Source organism: Nerophis lumbriciformis, linkage group LG27, assembly GCF_033978685.3.
Source record: "Nerophis lumbriciformis linkage group LG27, RoL_Nlum_v2.1, whole genome shotgun sequence".
Classification (NCBI taxonomy): Eukaryota; Metazoa; Chordata; class Actinopteri; order Syngnathiformes; family Syngnathidae; genus Nerophis; species Nerophis lumbriciformis.
The window spans coordinates 19036175-19043042 of record NC_084574.2 but is presented as its reverse complement, the minus strand read 5'-3'; the positions used below and the strand labels follow the sequence as shown (position 1 = coordinate 19043042).

The 6868-nt window shown below is 38.4% G+C and overlaps 1 long non-coding RNA gene across 1 annotated transcript; it reads left to right on the top strand.

Moving 5' to 3' along the window:
- Window positions 1–2950: 2950 nt before the first annotated feature.
- LOC140679934 (uncharacterized) lies at window positions 2951–4596 on the top strand. The gene is made up of 2 exons (XR_012051208.1): window positions 2951–3080; window positions 4388–4596. It is a non-coding gene; the product is annotated as an uncharacterized lncRNA (long non-coding RNA).
- Window positions 4597–6868: the final 2272 nt, after the last annotated feature.

Sequence of the window (6868 nt, the reverse complement as noted above, 5' to 3'; positions counted from 1 at the left end):
TTACTCAATGTGACAGTAATATTCTTAAAATCCTGAGATAATGCGAAAAAAGCGATAACAATGTGTTCCATCATAATTTCTAAACCAAACATGCAAAATGTGTAAAAATGCCTGTAATATTGAATCCATGTGAGTTTTACTAGAATCAGTTGTTTTTGTAAGGTTTTCAAACACAAAAAATAGGTTTTACTTACTATGACAGTTATTTAAACTCCATGTATCTTTGTGAGTTTTACTAGAAAAAATATATTTTGAATGTTTACAAAAACAAAAGTTAGTTTTTTTTTTACTCAATATGATAGTATAACTGTCATACTAAATCCATCCATTTTCTTCCGCTTATCCGAGGTCGTGTTGCGGGGGCTGCAGCCCAAGCAGAGAAGCACAGACTTCCCTATCCCCAGCTACTTCGTCCAGCTCTTCTCGGGGGATCCCGAGGCGTTCCCAGGCCAGCCAGCTGATATAATCTTCCCAATGTGTCCTGTGTCTTCCCCGTGGCCTCCTGCCGTTTGGACTTGCCTTAACGAAAAAAGCAATACTAATGTATTCAAACACAAATCCTAAACAAAACATGTAAAATGTCTAAAATGCCTTTAATATTGAATCTGTGTGAGTTTTACAAGAATCAGTTGTTTTTGTAAGGTTTGCAAATACAAAAATTAGGTTTTACACTTAACTTTATAACTCAATATGTGTGGCAGTTATACTACCACACTCAAAATGACAGTTATTTAAACATAACTCCTAAACTACACATGACCATTTTCTAATAATGCATGAAGAAATGTATCTTTGTGAGTTTTACTAGTAACATTTTCTTTTGTAAGGTTTGCAAAGACACGAGTTAGTTTTTTTTTACTCACTTTGACAGTATGCTGTCACACTCAATTTCAGTTATTCAAACATAACTCCTAAACCACACATACAAAATGGCTAATAATGTCTGTAGAAATGTATCTTTGTGAGTTTTACTGTGAAACAATATTTTGTAAGGTTTGTAAAGACACAAGTTAGTTTTTTTTTACTCAATATAACAGTATAACTGTCATACTATATATGAAAGTTATATAAACATAAATTCAAAACTACACATGAACATTTTCTAATAATGCATGAAGAAATGTATCTTTGTGAGTTTTACTAGTAACATTTTCTTTTGTAAGGTTTGCAAAGACACAAGTTAGTTTTTTTTACTCAATATAACAGTATAACTGTCATACTATAAACGCAAGTTATATAAACATAACTCCAAAACCAAACATGCATTATGTCTAAAAATTCAGCACTGCAACTACATATGCACCGAATTTAAACTAAATGTCCCTGCTGCTGTTATCCGAGTTGCAGGGCTGGCCACCACGCCAACATCATCCAGGGCTCCAGAAACATTTGTAGGTCAATGCCCCACAATACAAGTAGATGCTGGAGGCACTATTCTGCCAGGACTTTTAGACACCGGGTCCCAAGTGACGCTAATGTCCGAAAGCCTATTTAATGCTCACTTTACCGAAGCGAAGCTCGAAAGGACCCCTACCCTTTTTCGTCTAAGAGCAGCTAATGGCCTGGAAATCCCCTATATCGGCTATGCGGTTCTTGATTTTGAGGTAGAGGGTGTTAAAGTTCCCGAAAGAGGAGTAGTGATTGTTGCGGATCAAAACTGTACACACCCCTTCATAATAGGTATGAATCTAATCGTGGGTTGTTGGGATGCCGTTTTTAAATGTCCTAAAACCTCTACTCTTCGGCATCTTCAAAAGCAAAAGGTGTGGAGGGAAGCTTTTGCTACATGTTCCCGTATAGAAGCTGTTGCTGCTGAAGATGGCTTGCTAGGCCACGTGAGAATGGCCTCGAAGACTAGTATTACATATCCCCCAAAGGAGATGTTGGTGCGGGGCTAACTACTGTGCCCTGCCACGCCAACTGCACCGGCAGTTGGCGTGGCAAAATCACTGGTCGTGGTGAACAGAGGTAGGCTGCCCCTCCGTGCTTATAACCCCCATTCCTACAGTATTTCCTTAAAACAATTTGAGAAGCTAGGGCAGCTGTTCCGTGTTGATGATAGTGATGTGCATGCAGCTGAGGATCTGTGTTTATCTCTAGTAGAGGAGGGTGTGGTAGAAGTGTCACTCATTGATGCCACAGCCCAAACCAATCCAGAACTGTCCCCAGATGTTAGGGATTTGAGTGATAAGCCGGATCTGTCTGAGCAGCAACAAGTGCAGCTACGCGCCCTGCTGGCGAAGTGGGAGAAGGTGTTTGCACAACATGAGGACTTTGGAAGGACCAGTGTTGTGCAACACAGGATACTGACTGGAGATTCCGCCCCTACCAGGGAGAGATACCGACCCATCCCGCCTCTGTTGCATAAGGAAGTGAAGACACTGCATGCTTTCAGGTATGCTTGAACAGAGAGTGATAAAGGAAAGCTGCAGTCCCTGGGCAGCGCCTATAGTGTTAGTCCGCAAAAAGGATGGGAGTTGGCGCTTTTGTGTAGACTACCGGAGGTTAAACTCAGTTACACATAAAGACGCCTTTCCGTTCCCCTGAATCGAAGAGACCCTAACTGGTCTGAGAGTTCCCCCCGTTGCAGGGACTGACAACGATAATGTATGGGGGGGATGTGATGGGACACAAGTAGGGGATTTTATTTTTTTTGTTTCATTGTCATGCATGTCTGAGTGTTTTTATTGTTTTAGATTTTAATTGCATGTTTTTACATTTTACAATTTGATTGCATGTTTTTACACTTTGAGGACTTTGACTGTATTTTTAATTGCATAAGTTTATTCCTTGTGGACTTTGCTGGCATTTTAAGACGTTGCCCCTTTTAGCTTGTTGCCACTGACAACCAAAGTGCCCAATCGAAAGGCACCTGAAATCAGACGCACCTGTGGAGCATTAGGGCTGCACACATTTAAAAAGGAGCGACCAGGAGGATCGTCAGGCTTGACAAGGAGGACCGGGTGAACGCGCGCAGGTTGAGAAGGAATCCCCAAGACTACCCAGCAGACCCGCAGGCTACCGAAAAGAACCCCCAGAATCCCACAATACGCAGGGGCAGAGGAAACTCTGACTCCAAAGTAAGTGTCGTGCCTTGTGGATTTGCAGGGGTATTTAACTGCCTTGGGCTGTGGGCTTGTGGCTCGTGTGTTGTGCGCTGGCTGTGTGGTTCTGTGAGCAGGAGCAATCGAACACGATTCATAAACCAAAGATGTATTATGTCTAAAAATGCCTGTAATATTTTATCCATGTGAGTTTTACGACAATCAGTTGTTTTTGTAAGGTTTGCAAATACAACAATTAGGTTTTACACATAATGACAATATAACTGCCACACCCAATCAGTAGTTTTTTACTCAATATGACTAATATTTTTACAATCCTGAGATAATGCAAAAAAAGCAATAAAAATGTATTGCAACATAATTCCTAAACCAACAATGCAAAATGTCTAAAAATACCTGTAATATTAAAACTATGTGACAATTACTGTAATCAGTTGTTTTTGAAAGATTTGCAAAAACAAAAATTAGGTTTTACGCATTGACATATAACTGCCACCTAAATATGACAGTTGTTTAAAACATATCTCCTAAACCACACATGCAAAGTGGCTAATAATGCCTGGAGGAATGTATCTTTGTGAGTTTTACTAGAATAATGATCTTTTGTAAGAATTGCAAAGACACAAGCTAGTTTTTTTTACTCAATATGACAGTTTTACTGTCATACTAAATATGAAAGTTATATAAACATAACTCTAAAACCAAACATGCATTATGTCTAAAAATGCCTGTAATATTGTATCCATGTGAGTATTACTAGAATCAGTTGTTTTTGTAAGGTTTGCAAATACAAAAATTAGGTTTTACTCACTATGCCAGTTATTTAAACATAACTCCTAAACAACAAATGCAAAATGGCTAATAATGCCTGGAGATGTATCTTTTACTAAAATGTTCTTTTGTAAGGTTTGCAAAGACACAAGTTAGTTTTTTTTACTCAATATGTAGTATCACTGTATCACAACTAAGAAAGTTGTATAAACATAATTTCAAAACTACACATGCAATCCGTCTAAAAATGCCTGTAATATTGAATCTATGTGAGTTTTACCAGAATCAGGTATTTTGGTAAGGTTTACAATTACAAAAATTAGGTTTTACTCATAATGACAGTATAACTGCCACTTTCAATATGGCAGTTATTTAAACATAACCCCTAAACCACATGCAAAATGGCTTATAATGCCTGGAGATGTATCTTTGTGAGTTTTACTAGAAAACATATAATTTGTAAGGTTTTTTAAAGACACAAGTTGGTTTTTATTACTCAATATAATATAACTGTCATACTAAATGTATCCATTTTCTTCCGCTTATCCGAGGTCGGGTTGTGGGGGCAGCAGCCTAAGCAGAGAAGCCCAGACTTCCGTCTCCCCAGCCACTTCGTCCAGCTCTTCTCGGGGGATCCCAAAGTGTTCCCAGGCCAGCCGGCTGACATAGTCTTCCCAATGTGTCCTGGGGCTTCCCCGTGGCCTCCTGCCGGTCGGACTTGCCCTAACGAAAAAAGCAATTAAAATGTATTCAAACACAACTCCTAAACCAAACATGTGAAATCTCTAAAATGCCTGCAATATTGAATCTATGTGAGTTTTACTAGAATCAGTTGTTTTTGTAAGGTTTGCAAATACAAAAATTAGGTTTAACACTTATTGACGTATAACTGCCACACTCAATTTGACAGTTATTAAAACATAACTCCTAAACTACACATGAACATGTTTTAATAATGCATGAAGAAATGTATCTTACTCAATATGACAGTATTACTGTAATACTAAATATGAAAGTTATATAAACACAACTCCAAAACCAAACATGCATTATGTCTAAAAATGCCTGTGATATTGTATCTGTGAGTTTTACTAGAATCAATTGTTTTTGTAAGGTTTGCAAATACAAAATTTAGGTTTTACTCACTATGACAGTTATTTAAACATAAATCCTAAACAACAAATGCAAATAGCTGCTTGGAGAACTGTATCTTTGTTATAGAGAGCCTGCTGACCAACAGCATCTCTGTCTGGACTGGAGCCTGCAGTGCCTCAGACTGGAAGTCTCTCCAGAGAGTGGTGAGGACGGCGGAAAAGATCTTCAGGAATCCTCTTCCTCTTATCCAGGAGATCGCAAAAAGCGCTGCCTGACCAGGGCTCAGAAAATTTGCAAAGACTCCTCCCACTCCCACCAAGGACTGTTTTCACTGCTGGACTCTAGAAAGAGGTTCCGCAGCCTCCGAAGCAGAACCTCCAGCTTCTTCCCTCATGCCGTAAGACTCTTGAACGCATTATAATTAAATTATCCCCTCAACTCTCCTCAAAATGGATTAACTCGCTGGAATAAACAAAAAACAATATAACATACACCCATAAACGTGGGCGCATGTGGAAAAGGTGCAATATATTTATCTACACAGTAATCTTTTTATTTATTTATATATATTTAAGTATATTTATTTATTTTATATGTATATTTATATATTTATTTATTTATATATGCACCTTATTGCTTTTTTATCCTGCACTACCATGAGTTTATGTAACGAAATTGTGTTATCTATGCTGTAAAGTTCAAATTTGAATGACAATAAAAAGAAAGTCTAAGTGTTTACCAGAATAATGATCTTTTGTAAGGTTTGCAAAGACGCAAGTTAGTTGTTTTTTTTACTCAATGACAGTATAACTGTCATACTAAATATGAAAGTTGTAAAAACATAACTCCAAAACCAAACAAGCAATCCGTCTAAAAATGCATGTAATATTCAATCTGTGAGTTTTACCAGAATCAGGTATTTTGGTAAGGTTTACAATTACAAAAATTAGGTTTTACTCATGACAGTATACCTGCCACATTCAATTTGACATTTATTTAAACATAACTCCTAAACCACACATGCACAATGGCTAATAATACCTGGGGAAATGTCTCTTTGTGAGTTTTACTAGAAAAAATATATTGTGTAAGGTTTGTAAAGACACAAGTTAGTTTTTTTTACTCAATATAACAGTATAGCTGTCATACTATATATATAAATAAATGGATTGTACTTGTATAGCGATTTTCTACCTTCAAGGTACTCAAAGCGCCTTGACACTACTTCCACATTTACCCATTCACACACTGATGGAGGGAGCTGCCATGCAAGGCGCTAACCAGCACCCATCAGGAGCAAGGGTGAAGTGTCTTGCTCAGGACACAACGGACATGACGAGGTTGGTACTAGGTGGGGATTGAACCAGGGACCCTCGGGTCGCGCACGGCCATTCTTCCACTGCGCCAAACATTACTCCAAAACCAAACATGTATTATGTCTAAAAATGCCTGTAATATTGTATCTGTGTGAGTTTTACTAGAATCAGTTTTTTGTAAGGTTTTCAAATACCAAAATTAGGTTTTATTTACTTTGACAGTTAATTAAACATAACTCCTAAACAACAAATGCAAAATAGCTAATAATGCTTGGAGAGATGTATCGTTGTTATAGCAAGCCTGCTGACCAACAGCATCTCTGTCTGGACTGGAGCCTGCAGTGCCTCAGACTGGAAGTATCTCCAGAGAGTGGTGAGGACGGCGGAAAAGATCATCAGGACTCCTCTTCCTCCTATCCAGGAGATCGCAAAAAGTGCTGCCTGACCAGGGCTCAGAAAATTTGCAAAGACTCCTCCCACCCCCACCAAGGACAGTTTTCACTGCTGGACTCTAGAAAGAGGTTCCGCAGCCTCCGAAGCAGAACCTCCAGCTTAATAATTAAATAATTAAATTATCTCCTCAACTCCCCTCAAAATGAATTAACTCGCTGGAATGAAATA